Source organism: Coffea arabica, chromosome 7c (genome assembly GCF_036785885.1).
Source record: "Coffea arabica cultivar ET-39 chromosome 7c, Coffea Arabica ET-39 HiFi, whole genome shotgun sequence".
Lineage (NCBI taxonomy): Eukaryota > Viridiplantae > Streptophyta > Magnoliopsida > Gentianales > Rubiaceae > Coffea > Coffea arabica.
In genome coordinates, this window is record NC_092322.1 from 36,384,359 (window position 1) to 36,400,204 (window position 15,846).

The window sequence follows — 15,846 nt, forward strand, 5'->3', positions numbered from 1 at the left end:
ATTTTCTGGGTATTGAGGTAGCTCGGTCTAAATATGGGATTTATTTATGTCAAAAAAAATATGTACTCGATATGTTGAGTGAAGTTGGGATGTTAGGTTGCCGACCTGTGGATACTCCTATGGATCCCAATGTGAAATTAGCAGGAGATCAAGGTGCATTACTTGATGATCCTAAGCAATATCGAAGACTTGTGGGTAAATTAAATTATCTCACTGTAACGAGACCTGACATTTCGTTTCCAGTGAGTGTTGTGAGTCAATTTCTTGATACCCCTCGTACTAGTCATTGGGATGCTGTTATACGGATTCTCAGGTATCTTAAGAGTGCTCCTGGAAAAGGGTTGCTGTATCAAAATCATGGACACGCTGATATTGAAGGATATAGTGATGCAGATTGGGCTGGTTCTGCCTCAGATCGAAGATCGACTACAGGATATTGTGTGTTCGTTGGTGGTAATTTAGTGTCGTGGAAGAGTAAGAAGCAAACAGTTGTATCCAGATCAAGTGCAGAATCTGAATACCGCGCTATGGCTCACACTGTGTGTGAGTTGGTTTGGTTGAAGAGCATGTTACTTGAACTTGGGTTTGAGCATAAACAGCCTATGAATTTAGTGTGTGATAATCAGGCGGCTGTTCATATTGCGTCTAATCCAGTGTTTCATGAAAGGACAAAACATATTGAAGTTGATTGTCATTTCATTCGAGAGAAATTGCTTGACGGGGTCATCAAGACATCTCATGTACCGTCTGTAGATCAATTGGCTGATGTGTTTACCAAGAGCTTAGGGGGTTCTAGGGTGAAATACCTTTGTAACAAGTTGGGTGCTTATGATATATATGCTCCAACTTGAGGGGGAGTGTTAAGAGAATATAAGTATTATTGTAGATAATAAATTAGTAAGGGTATTTTTGTAAATAGTTTGTTAGGGTTGTACTCCTATAAATACTAGTTGGTCACTCATAATATTGTGACTAGATGTTTTCCTTCCAAGATACCTGTTGACAATTCGTAAAGTTGAGATTCTATGGGACAAAATGGTTGCTCAGAACTTTCACCTCTCGAAAATGTACTTGTCATCTTATCATCTTGCTCTGAACCATCTGTGATTTCATCTTCTCTACAAGAGATGGGATTCGACTCAACTTTCCCTAGTTATGATCTCTCAACATGAGGACACTTGTCAATCGACAAATTCTCTCTGCCCCTTGATTGTCAAATTGGTACTGGCAATCTACGATTCCATTTTTTTCCTTAAAATGATCCTAATTTATGATACAACTTTTCTTCTCAAACTATGTAATATTGAATTTTAAGCATTTTGATTCTCAATTTGTTTAACTAAAAAAAAAAAAGGACGCATTCAAGTTATTTTTTGAGGTTGCCAAGGAAAATCTTGTTGTTCCTGCAATGAAGCTCCAGAGACTTGGTAAATTATCATTTCTTAAAAACCTAAGTCTAACTGTGATGATTTGAACTTTTGAGCATCAAATAGTAACAATTGGTCGCTATTCTCTAGGAATTTGACTTCATGAAGATTCTTGAGCTGTCTATGCCTATCATGTTTTCTGGCTACCACATTTCTTTTTTTAAATTACTCAGCTGGTCATATTTTGGAGCTTTGGACAGAAACTAGACCAATTTACATGACACTTCATGGTACTTGTAGAGTGAGTAGAAAGACTTCGTATCTTCTTACTAATTTAGGTTTGAAATCAATGACAACATCTCTCTGTTTTTTTAACCTTTCTGTAAGATTTGTTGAACAGAAATGTCCTGCAATTACCTGAATTTTCTTGTTAGCTTCATGGTCTTCTATACACTGTCTTGAGTTTTGAATATTCTGTTTTGCAATGGTGTTAGGCTCAAAGCTCACGGGAGACCTCAATGGCTTAATTACCGCCCTACCAATCAATATCCCATTATGCCTTCTTCAACCACATCATTTTCAAACTGAAGGCAAACATATAGAATGGCACTCTCTTTTGCTTCTGGGTGACTGAGATGGCCAAAGCCTGATATCTACTTTATGAATGTGATGCCTTCAAACTGTTGGTCATGAAATGAGGTAGTAATTCATCAATTATCGACCTCAATTGGTTTCTGTCTCAGACTGCTTGCCTCTCAAATTAGCTGCAATTTAGTTGCAGAAAATTGTCAGTCTGTCTTTTGACTGCTTATTGTCTGTTAGTTGGCCTCTGCAAGCTACTCACCACCCTTCTTGAAGTTGTATCTTAGCTCCATTACATACAACATGATTTTATGAGTTTGCCTGTTCTCCTTTTGCAGTTAAAATCGTATGTCTAGAATGATGCTCTTACTTTAAGATTCATAGTTATTCCAAAATTATTGAGTCTATATGATGTTGAGTAAATCTTATGTTGGTAGTCGCTTGACAAAAAAATGAAGAATTGCACGAAGTTGTTCTTTTCAATTTTGTCTGGCATCTTTCTTAGGTTTCTGTATCATGATTGAAAGTTACAGGTACTCCATAAACATTACCTTAAATAGGCAACAGTTACATGTCTTCAATGGAAGCTTGACTTAATATCTTGTTTCTGTATGAATAACCAAAGGCACAAGATTTTCTTGGGTGACCAAAGCAAGTTCTGCATAAAAGAGAAGTGAAACAAATCAACTAATCAAGTAACAATGTAAAAGATTATTTCTAAGATTAGCTCTCCCTTTAAACTCAAGATTTGCATCAGGATGAAATGAGTTCTCTGCACTTTTGTCCGTGGAAAATGCATTTGCATTTTATATTCATAGCATATGCAGAAAATTTGTGAAACTTTTTCTATATGTCTTTAGATCAGCAATGCTGACGACACTCCTTTCTTCAAAACTTTCCAAGCTGATTTTTGTGGTCTCTTGCTTAGACAAACAGAGGCTAGAATTTTGAAGCTTCTTCAGTACCATCTATATGGCTGGAACTCAATAACTTTTGGCCCGCATTTCCTACAATATCCTATTAATGTTTAAAACAACTAGCAGTCTAGTTGTATTTATTTTACATGTCTGCTTTTGCGGATTTTAAGTTATTATTGCTAAAGTCAGCTCACTCTATTTAAAATTGTCATTCTAAGGGGATGAAATGGTTTCTCTGAACTTTGACCTCTTGATAATGAACTTGCATACTTAGTTGAACTATTTGATTAGTAATTGCTCTATGAGAGTCATATATGACGGTTGTATGACTCACTTTTCCTTCATTTTGACTTTTGAGCCATGAAGACAATGGTCAATTGAGGAGTTTTCGTAGCTGTTGGTCATCACTTTCATGTTTTGGTTCAAAAATTCTGGTAATTTTCGATATGCTTCTCTTCTTTCACTACTCCATTTTGACATTTAACCACTTTAATATGTAATATATCACATATAAAACAAAAGAAATCTTGTCATCACGAAGATATTTTTGAGGTAGCCAAGGAAGGTGTACTGTTCGAGCAATGAAGTTGAACAAAACTAGGTGGAGTATCTTCCAACATTCTTGTCTAAGTGGAATGTTTTGAAGCATTCCGGTTGGTCAAGTCTGCTTGTTGCGATTTTCAGCTCTTAATGAATCCACCTTGATAAAGGCTCTTAAGCTCTCTCTGCTTTTATGATTGTTGGTTGCTTCTTTTTATTATGGTAAGTTTCTCCTTTTGGGCCTTCAGTTACAATGACAGAAAACTTGCAATTATCTAAAAATTTCCATTAACTTTATTCTATACTGAACGTGGTCTTGAGTTTGAGTTTTTGTGCTTTGCAGTGATTTTAGGCACAAAGCTTGACAGGGAACCTCATCGATGGCTCTTACTTCTTTACTTTTTGAAAGTCTTGCAATTCCTTGCTGAACAAGATCTTGCTTCAGTTGAATAGTAACATCTAGGATGGCATTCTCTTTCGCTCTGTGCCTCAGATGGCCAAAGTCTGAGATGTCCATTGGGGTATGGTTCTTTTGAACTGTCCAAACGATTCTGTGATGTGTTAGAACTAGGATAATGAGGTGCTGATTTACATGTTTTAGAACTCAAATTGTCATCTGTGACATATTGCTCACAGTTAGAAGTTAGAACTAACTGGTGTTTTGGTAGCAGTTAAATCCAGATCTCTATTGTCCCTCAGCGGCCCATAGCACTATTGTTCCTCAATGCCTCAATGTAAAATGCAAATTGCCTATCATTATTTTCAAATTTACGATTGTACTTGCTTGCTTTGCGTTGGAACCAAACCACTGTAATTGTAAACACGACTGGGTACTTGCTTATCCATTTAGTTTGATAACAAACAAGACACACATTTTAGCCTTTTGTGAGATTGACGGAACCAAAGTATTGTTGAATTATCTGAACTTTCTCATAAGCTTTCTTGTTGACCACATATTGTCCCGGTTCGAGTTTTCTGTTCTGCAATGATATCAGGCACAAACGTCAATTGGAATGTACAATTACTCTTACTACTGATTGAATTACACAGCCTGTGACTTTTGAAAACTTAGTTGAATCAAATCCTGTTTCAATTGGACAGAAATGATTAGGATGGCACACTTTTCTATCTTTATTGCAATGCTGGCAAACATGCCTTCCTTAGATTTTGAATCTTGAAGCTCCTCATCAAACTATGTACTCTAAAAGTTCATTTGGTGTCTACATTCATGAAATAGATTGTTAAATCAAAGTTTGATGGAGCACAGAAAATTATGAATAAGCAATGATGGACAAAGACTTTAAGAGTTAATTTCTAGTTTTTGTTTCTTCTGGACAACATACTCCAGTGCAACCAATGCTAATATTTTCTAACATGATGTGATAAAAATTGTACAATAAGATGGTTAAGTTGCAAAATTGTCTGAAGTTTTATAACGTCTGCCTTCAAGGATGTTGTCTAGCAATGTAACAGCAACGATTGGAGGGTTACCTGTGAGAACCTTGAAAAAAGAAAAAAAAATAGATATATATATATATATACATATATATATATACATGTTGCATTTGCATTTTAGACTCTTAATAACTTTTATTATTGTTGGTTCTTAAATAAGTGTGTGAAAACAAATTTTTTTTTTTGGTTACAAATAGTTTAATTGTGCAAATATTAAACCATTTGAATTTTTGCTAAGATAAATTAATACTTCTTGATGTAGATTATTGCATTGCTTTAATATTAATCCTTTGAATTCCGATAGTTAATTCTAAGTGTTAATAACGTTAAGTGTCAACGGGAATCTAGAACTAAGATGAAAACGACTTAGGTCAAAACCCTTTATAATCACACTTAGGACGTTGAATCTCGATAATTTAATTTTTGCGAGACTAGTATGCTAGTAGGCTATCGAACTTCATTTGGGGTAAAATCTTGGAGTTAGGTTACGAATGAGGACTCAAGTGTATTTTATATTCTATTTCCATATATTATCAAAGGTGTTGCATATATCATATAACCAATTAATTTACATGCTTAATTGACTTTGTATAAATTGAATGTATAAAAATACGTGAAATTAGTGTAAGAAAATCCTTATAGGGATACACCAATTAAAATAAGGTGGAGTTTGGGGCAATACTTGAAGGTAATAAAGATACAACTCCTTAGTAAGTAAATAAACTAATGCCAAATGACCCTTTTAACCCTAAGACTTAAACTAATTTACCATGCAACCTAACATCTAACAATTCTTACTAAGTTAAAACCGAAATTGGAGAAGGAAGGCTCGGCTGTTTCATTTGATAACAGAAACCATGACGAGCAAAAGAGAGAAACAGAGTGTGAAGCTTTCTTCCTCCTCCAATCTCGAAACCGTGAGCAAAAGTGCGTGATAGGGAGGGATATCTTGTGTGTTTCATCACCTGCCAGCCTCAAACGAGAGAGAGAGGGATGCAAGGGACGAGAAAGAGAGAGACTGGTGTATTTATCTTGAGGAACCGAAGCAGAAACCAAGGCGCAGTCCGTAATTTCAGATTTTGGGAGGAAAGGGAGGTAAAATTTTGTAACAACCACTCACTTATTTAGTATAACTGAATGTATATAGAAGCAGCATGTGAATTTAGCTGGGAAAAATGAGTTCCTGGCCGAGGGAAAATTCTGTGCAGCAACCGAAAGCTATTGGAAAGGAAAACTGCAGAAACCGAGAGTGAAGATTGGAAATTGCAGCTTGCTATCAATATTTCTTTGGAGAATAATGTCAAGAAATGCATGTAATATATATTTATCTTAAGTTTATAAGAGATTTAGCTGGAAAACTTGTGAAAAGTTGGAAGTTTGAGCTGGAAATGTTGAGAGAAAGCCGCTGGAATTTCCCAGCTTCAGCGAGAGAAGGAATAAAGGATTTTTCAAGGTTTCTTTGTGGATTCTGATTCCAAACTTCTACATTAAGGCTTAATTCATTGCATAATACTTTAGTTTTAACATGCATGTTAGATTTGAGTGTGTAACGAAGAGATTAATGGAGAAATTTCTTGTTTAAAAGCTGATTGCTGTTAAAATTTTTCCAACATGGCCGAGAGAGGGAAATAGAATTTTATCCAGCTTTCTCTTTGATTCCTTGGCTGAAAACTTTATATTCCAGCTTAAAATACTTTGTGGTATGTTAGTTGCTCTCTGCATGTTAAGTTTGGAGTGAGGAAAATGAAGAAAAGTAAGGAAACAGTTTCATGCTTGAATTACCGAATTGTTGAATTTACTTGTAGCGGATGACAGAATTAGTTGTGGTTACTTGGTGAAATTGCCGCTGGAATTGTATGTTAATTGCTTTAGTTAGGTTGGACAGAGTATAAGCTGAGTGTTTACTGTTTTAAGCAAGTAAAAGGGGAACTTTGATGAGAAATTCTGTGGTAATGTTGCTAGAAACAAGTGTGCTGGTTGAGAGAATTAGGAGGTTAAGTTCTTGTGTTATATTGAAAATTCCAAGATAATTGGTTATAAATTTTGTGTAAATCGACTAATAACACTTTGACCCTGTTTATTCCTGATCATTTTAGTAATTCTGGGACTTGAGAAGCTGGTGAATTGGAGCAGATTTAAACAACAAGCAAACTAGAATTTGGTTTAGCTTAAAAGGAAAGAAATGAAAAGTTCACTAGCCTCAATCTTTAAATTTGGGTTGAATGTAGTTTAACCTCAGTTTAAACACCTCACAAGACCTTAAATTTGGAGTACATGTATATTTCCCTTGTTTGAATTGATAAATTTGATGAATCTTGAAGAGAAATATGAGAAAGGTTGCTATATCAACTATAGGAATCTAAAGAGCTTTAAAACTTATATGAAAAGATATTAAACTAAAATATAATTTAAGTGGCTTTATACGAATTGTATATTCACCTTAGGGCAATAAACTAGTTTGCTCATGGTCTTAATTAATAAAAGGAATTTATGGGACAAAAAGTACCTTAAAGTTCGCTACTTCTAAACTTACCTTGTTAAAAGATAATGTTAAGTTTCAGTACGTTAAATCTAAATGCATAAAAGTAGTGAAGTGACAATACTGGAATTGTTACTTAAACTTCCTTTCTTTTGGAAATTAAAAGTCAAAGTGACAAGTGAATGTGAGAAAATGCACTTGGAAAGCCGTGACTTGTGGTTTGGAATTGTTTTGATGTCTTGGACTTCCTTCATTTAATTTTTGATTGGAATTGAACTTGTTGAGACCTAGGGCTAATGATTGATGAAGCCCTAGTGAAATTGATGTTTGAATTGTGATTTTGCTATATTGGCGACTTGGAATATAATGTGCAAATGAATTGAAATCGTGAAGTCCGTTTTAGTCTTTTGAATTCAAGTATTTTTAAATCAAGCTTTGTAGAAATATTTTGTCTTAATATCAGGTTATAGAAATTGAGTATAGTACGATAAAGCTAAACTTCAAGTGTCGGGACTTTTAAAACCTTGCCAACTAGTTTATTCTTTTCTTTGTTTAAACTAGTTTTATTACTTTTAGGAAGTAGTTGCATTAACTTCCAAACTTTAAGTTTTTCATAAAATTATCCTTAGCTAGTTGTTTTAGAGGAAATTTGTTAAAAACACTAGATTTGAATAATTTCAAATAAAAGACATAGAAAACTTGTTCGGCAAGAAAACTTGTTTGAATTAATTTGGTTCTAGTTTGCCCCTCTAGAAGGGAAATACCTTTAAAGAAACCATACGAAATATTTTATCACTCTTACTAGTTTTGGTTCTAAGAGAATTATTAATTTATTCCGAGAAAATAAACTAGTTTTATACTAGATAATCTTTTATATATAAACCAAGAGTTTGTTTAGTAAAATTTATAGTTTTAAAACTTGGATTTCTAGGGTTTAGCGAGGACGTGGACTTCGATTCCCAGCTTGACTTTTGAGCTTCACTTTTGGTGAGTGTCCGTGCTTGTTCTATGATTAACTTGTTAAAGTGCTTTCTTGACCTGTTATGTGATACTTGGAAAGCGGTTTTCTTGATCCGTCGAAGTGGGCAGTATGTACTTTATCGCACTAGCCCTTTCGAGTGGTGACTTGCTTGAAATGTTTTCTCGAATATCTTGCAATTGTTGACTGGAGCGTGGACTCATCAACTAATCCACCAGGCAGGGGAATGTACCACACCTTAGGATGGGAGGGCCTTTTATCCTGACCTGGTAAAAATGTGTTGTGACGTCGTTGGGTGAATCCCTCGACTAGTTTATAATGTGATGTCGTTGGGTGAATCCCTCGACTAGTTTACAAAAAGGTATACTCGAGTAATACCAAACTCTCTCGTGAGGCGTGCGGGCCCGGTGTGGGAGTAAGTTGGTTGGAGCGTGTTAAGGAAAAAAAAAATGAATCTACATGGACTTTAGGTAGTGAGAGTTGACGGAGGGTCAACTGCGGTTAATTTTGATCAAGCTAGTGGAAAATGGCTCCTGAGAGCCCTTGTATCCTACCCTGTGCTGTTATAAGCTTTCCTACTTGTTGAACTTAATTTGAAGTTACTATTTGTTACTTGTTTATATGGTTGCATGTTTTGGGCCCCACTGAGTTTTGGCTCACCGCACGATATTTGTTTTCCTTAACAGGTTTTGGCGTTCGAGAGACTTGAAGCCTACTTTTCGTTTTTGTAAATATTATTTCGGATCGTCTTTGTATCTTTTGTTTTGGGTTGTCACTTGAGGCTAGAAAAGTGCAAACCCTAAACTTTGGCTTGTATGAATGTATTTGATATTTTATGATTGCGGTTTGTGGCTTGTAATGTATGATTTTAGTTATGTGTTAAGCTGGATGGAGGTGTATTTAAGAGTGAACGTTTAGATGCCAATGGCAATGTTATCTCTGAAGTTAATGTGTTCTTATTAATTTGGTCGTTCAAAGGTTTGGATTGTTCAGGTGACGAATTTTGTTTTGGTTGAAGTTATACGTGGAAAGGGTTTAGTCGGTTTCCTTGTGTGAGTCCTGGCGAGAGTTGGGCAGACGACCCGCCAACTCTCTGGTTCGCCTTAGGAAGAAGTGGGGCCGTCACATTATCAATTTGCACCTGCAAGTTGATTGCATGCTGCAATTAGAGATCTCAATCGTTAATTGTACTAGTATCTTATAAGCAGTGAATTGTGGAAGTAAATTGCCAATTTGGGAAGTGATGCAACTGTGAAACTTTAGTAGTCTGCTTTAGTGAACTTGTCTGGGCTTTGTCAGTCTAATTCAGAGAAACTTACAAGTGCTGTTCAGGGAAGAAAGCAATATCACTTTATTCAAGAGCAGTTTTACTTTGGCTCATCTCATCTGTCTGCTACTTCTAGCTGTTCATCATGATTGCTGAAGGTAGGTAATTCTCTCTTTAAATTTGAGATTCTATTGGGATGGAAATGCTTGCTCTGAACCTTGTGCTCTTGAAAATGTATTTATGTCTCAAAGAGTTCGCCTTCATGACAATTCCAGAGCTCTCTGCCTTTCATGCTTGTGAGTGCCACTGATTATCGCTATTGTTATAGCACTTTCTCTTTTTTCAAATGCTTTGAACTAAAGCTAATATAGTTTCTATGGCACTTCTGGTGCTTGTAGACTGCGCAGAAAGATTTGATATCTGCTTACTAATTTAGGTCAGTAAGAACAACGAAAACAAATATTGATTGAGCTTTTGCAAGAAATCAAATAACCAAATGTACGTAGATAGATTTTCTTGGGTCGCCATTTTGCAAGAAATCAACAATCATCTTCTCTGATTCTTGTTAGTCCACGTCGCTGTCCAGTTTCCTTCATCATTTTTCTATTCAGGACATTGCATGTAGCCAGTAGTACATTCATTGTTCTCAGGTCGGCAACTCTTGCCGCCATGTACATGTATGGCTGGAATTGAAGTTGTATTGCTTTTGCGCTGCTACCTACAATTGCCAATGTCTTAAGGCCTCTTGGAGAAAAGTTTGGTTTTATTGCTGATTTGCTTAAAAAAAAAAGGAAGACAATGAGTTTATATAAAAGAAAGGGTAAATTACCTTTTCTCCCTTGTGGTTTGATGCCTTACCATATAACCTTCCCTTGGTTTAAAAACCTATACATAACCCCCTCATAGTTTGGGTTAATGTGTCATGGTTAGTTTTTCGATTAAAACTAATGGTCAATAAATGTCAAAATCAAACTAATAAACTGACAAATTCACTATTTCACTACTTTTTTCCTTTTTTTTTCTTTTTTCCTTTTCTTTCTCACTTTTTTTTTTGGGAGAAAAGAAGAGATGATTCTGAAAATATATACTCTGGCCTACAAATCTTAATTTTCTCTAAATCTAAAAGAGATGGAAAGGAAATAAAAGATAAATAAATAAGAAACAAAAAGATAGAAGGGAAATATAAAACAAATAAATACAAAATACAAAATATTTTTTGACTAGAAATATCATTATAAATTTTTAAACCATAGAGAGGTCATGTGATAAATCACCAAACCACAAGAAGGTAAAAGGTAATTTATCTAAAAGAAAATGAAGCTTTATGTTAAAGCATGTCTAAGCACAGAATATTGATTCAGGTTTAAGAAAGAGAATCATTGCTTCTTCTTTCAGATTCTCAAGTGTTCATTTTATTGGGTGAACATTCAACCGCTATGTACTTTTCTTGGTTAACCAAGCCTTGGGGTAGAATTAAATTAATCGACTGTGCTTTTTTTCTTGTCAGTTAGCCTGATTCTTAGTCGGACTTTACTTTTTTTGTAAAATAAATAAATAAATACAAAAGTCTATCATGTTTCACCCCTGGTGATAACCAGAGTTAAAATCACTCAAACTTTTTCTTTCGAAAACAAAAAAAAAAATTGTTTGGAACCTAGAAATAATATGTGGAGTTTGAGATGGGTAGAACGTGGACTATATTATCTACAAGTGAAATTTCTCACTCATTAATAATTAGGGAGAGTTTCTGTGTTTGTGTGTTAATGAATATGAAATTGGAAGTCACAAAGCCTGATTATTTAGCCAAGAAGCTGCATGCAACATAGTCAGTGCAGAAAGGAAGAACTTTGACCCCTAACAAAGAAATTTTATTACGGTCCCCATCAATTATTTGGCAAGTACAGTCGTTTTTATATGAAATTAATCAAACAAATAAGGAGTTCATAATCTTATTTGGATTGTATATGAAATCAATTTGATTTCACAATCTTATTTAGAATATTTGTATTAATCAAAAACTAACCATTAGCTGATCCTATAAAAATTCTTGCTGCTGGCACTTGAGGAAACCAAACAAAATAAGATGCGTGTTCTAATTTTAATTCTTGAGGATCAGTAATTAAGACCAAATTATGATTCACGTTGGTAGAAGATTGGATTGAGTGCTAAGATGGGATGAATTCTAAGTAGGGAATTCTGAATTCAATTTTATTATTGACGTAAATGATTGTCCTTTATAGATGCAACAACCATTGAGATATGGGATCATATCAAAGCCTTCCCTGATGTTTCTCTTAATATCACCTAATACCTTTAAGGTTTTAAAAATATAATTTACTTACCTTGCTTTGGTTATTTGTGTAACAAAATTTTTAAAAATTCTAAATTGCCCTTTTACTTGCTAAATAAAAATATTCCTAAACAACTTTATTTACTTCAAAAAAACCATCACATAAAAAATAATTTCTAGCAGTAACTACATCATAATGCAATAACCCATAAAAATATAAATTTAAAAAATAAAAAAGATATTTGCAAAGAAATACACTTGCACTAATTTGACTCTATATGCTCAAAACCGATTTCTTTCATCACCGGTGGTAGTAACATTTCCAAAAGATTCAGAAACTGCATTGTTATTCTGTGCAATGATAAATTGTCTAGCAGGTGTCACTCTCCTCTTTGCTCTTCTAGCCTTTGCAGGTCTTCCTCTTTGTGCCAGTTGAGGAAAACAAAATCAATTTTGCTTCTAATTTGCAAATGAAATATTGGTTATGCTGTTAGTCTAAGGCTTCGTTTGGGAGTTGGGATTTTGGATAGGAATGAAAGGAAAAGAAGAGAGAGTTAGCTTTCCTTTAGTTTTTGGTAAGAAATAAAAGAAAGAAATGGGAAGATTCAAAAGGATGAAATGCAGTGCAACAATAGCCAAAACTTTTCTTCCTAAATTGGACAGAAATGGAAGGAAACTTTGAGAAAGCTTGTCAATTGTTTTCAAAATGCCTATTTTGTCCTTAAAAAGGTCTTGAACAAATATTTAATAACTTTCATATCCAAAATCATTCTACTAATTTTCAAAACTCTCAAACAACATAACAATCCCTTCCCTTCTCTTCTCTTCTCTCATAACTTAAGTTTTCCCTTCCTTTCTTGTCTATCCTAAACTCCTAAAATAAGCCTAATTCTCAAGGATAGTTAGTAAGACCAATTTATTATTCTTTTCAAAATTATTTTTGGATTAAGAGATGACATGATTGATGTTGCCAACGTCACCAACTATGATTGTGTACATTTGACTAATTTTTTTGTTCAATTTTTAGGAATATTTATAAGTAATAAAATTATCTAACAAAGAGGCACTTTGCTATATTTATAAACTTAACAAACTTCTCCATTCTTCTTTTTTTTTGAGAAATCCATTCTTCATTTTAAGTCACACATCATCCCTCTTTATGTATATGTTATTTTTATATGCATCATATCTAATAAACCCAAGAATATTTATTCAAAAAGCAATTAAATGATAGAAGTATGCAAAATTGACATCTCAACCAACCCAAAGCTATTTGTTCAACGAGCAATTAAATGATAGAAGTATGCCAAAATTGACATCCCAACAACTTTTCTAAGACTTTTAGTCTGGAATTTGATAAAAATGGAAACGAGTCACACTCTGATTGGGTGTTACAAACGTGTTGATGGGTAAATACTACTTTTTGAGATTGTAATATATTGATAACTAAAATCTTACCTAAAGCCACTACTTTCATAATAGTGGTAAATGACTGGTTAAATTTTTGTTCAATCAACATGAACTTATAAGTAACCAAATGTCATTAGTTTTCACCAATTTGTGAAACAAAAATCTTTATTTCCTTAAACATATCATAAAATGGACTAAATAGTTTGTAAGACATTAGCAATGGAAAGTCAATAAATACCAACATGGGGTACAACATCTGTATGTCACTAATTACCAATAGTTTGTAAAATTTTTTTTAACCAATCGATAGAATAGAAGTTATTGTTTTGGATATATTGTAAAACAGATCGAGCTAACAATGAAAAATTAACAACAAATAGTACTTAAATACTAACTAAATGTACAATACTTATAAATAGAATCTCATCTGAAACTTCCCAATTTGGGGCAGGGATATTATTCTATTGATACTCTGAAATTGTGAAGCAATGTTCAAAAGATAAGTTTTGAAGGGAGATCAAAAGTTTATTTCATTTGAAGATTTCATAAGAATAGTCGTGCCTCATTAATTTGAGCGGAAATTTTTGAAACGGAAGCTGAGGTTTTTTAAAGGAGTCTGTTAGCCCCTCATATTTTTAAAAAAAAAAAAAATCTTTTTCCCTACTCACTTAGTAAAAGTGTCATTTTCCTTTACTACTGTTCCCATTATATGTGATCTATTGCAGTCCTTTCATTCCCTTTTGTGCGAGGAGCGCTTGGAAACTGTCCGCCTGATGACCGTCTCGGCTCCATATCCCACTTCCCTTCTCTCTTACATTTTGGCGGTTGAACATAGCTATTTGTCATTCTTGGGTCAAACCACCATTCTAATGACCACTTGAGATTGCATCCAAGTTTGTCCAAGATGTAAGCATCATGCACTGATTAAGAAAGGCCACGTAGCGAAATTGCCAAGCATCTTCTATGGCAATTAATAACATCCAAGTTTGTCAACGAATTATTAATCTAGATGAAGTCAATTCTATCCTTATGTCCCAAGAATTACCAAATTAGATTTTAAAAAATGGTTGCCTCGGTAGCAATTATGATTGCCATTTTCCCTGTCTTTTTGCATCAAAAGTTCAATTGTAACTATGGAAGTTTATAAGTAAGATAAGTAGTATTATTTTAAAATTGAAAGGAGGAATTTTAAAATCAGGTACTGGCACAATAGACGTATACACTAAGATATTAAATGTAGAAAAAAAATAACAATACACAAAAGCACAATAAATGTTTTATTCATTAAAAGTTTTTCATGCTAATCAATTCTATTCATCCAATTTCAAATTTACCCAATGTAAAATATAGATTGCATGGTGCAATCAATTGCAAGAAGTAATTGTGCGTTATCCATCTCAACTCACCACACTTATCATTGTTATCACCTTTGTTTTTTTACCCTGTCACTATTATCATTAGATAAATATATGAAAAAACAGTTTATACTTATTCCACTCACTTTTTTTTTTTATTTTTCCAGCCACCATCCTGTCTCACATGCATTATATAAAAATACAAAAAGTGTTACATTATTAATCTAATTTTTTTTATTTAACTAATCCTCTATTCGGCCACACTTTTATTTGAGTAAAATGATACCTTTCACCCTTTCGGATCATTCATTTATTTTTTTTTCTAGGTTTGCAATTAGACTGCACCAAATTAATAAATGTTTCTTGTTTTCACAAATGTATCATAGCTTTTATGTATCAACTCTTTCCTCAACATCGTTTGTTTGCTGAGAAATTTCTAAAATTATGATGAATTTTAAAAAAATTCTACAAAGGGGGCATTTTGAATATGGGATTTTGTCCAAGGAGTCTTCGCATTTAGCAAATGCGAGCTCCATGAGCTCGCATTTGCTGAATGCGAAGTCTCCTTGAATTTTCGACCAACAAAATCCAAAAAAAAAAAAACAAAAAGAAAACCAGACCTCGCATTTGTTAAATGCGAGGTCCGTTACCTCGCATCTAATAAATGCGAGGTCACTTAGACCTCGCATTTAACAAATGCGAGGTCAGTGACCTCCCATTTTGTTAACAAACGATCGCATGTCCAGAGGCCTAATACTGATTTCAGAGCACTTTCCATATTTTACCTCTTTTTTTTTTTTGTCCTTTCATCTTCCTTTTTGGAAAATTACTAGTTGCCAACCGTGCAATGTACAAGCCATGTAATGAAAACCCCATTGAATTGTGAATCAATTTAAAATGATATCAGCAATACAATAACGACCCAAGATCAAAGTATCAAAACAAGAAAATCCCAGAAAATTTCATTCAAAATGTCGAATTTCTTATGATGATACCCCAAATGGTTAAATTGCTTAGTTTGATCTAAAAATAATTTTGTTGTCCCCTTTCAGGATTTCTTTTTATCCACACTTACCAGAATTTAGGCTTCTCGCAGATTTTTGCCACAGTGAGTGTGATGGATAGAATCCTCAATGTCCCTGCGGTATGTCACTCCTGGAGCTCAGCCTACTCCAACAAAATTTGTTCGACTTCTTTGGGCACTT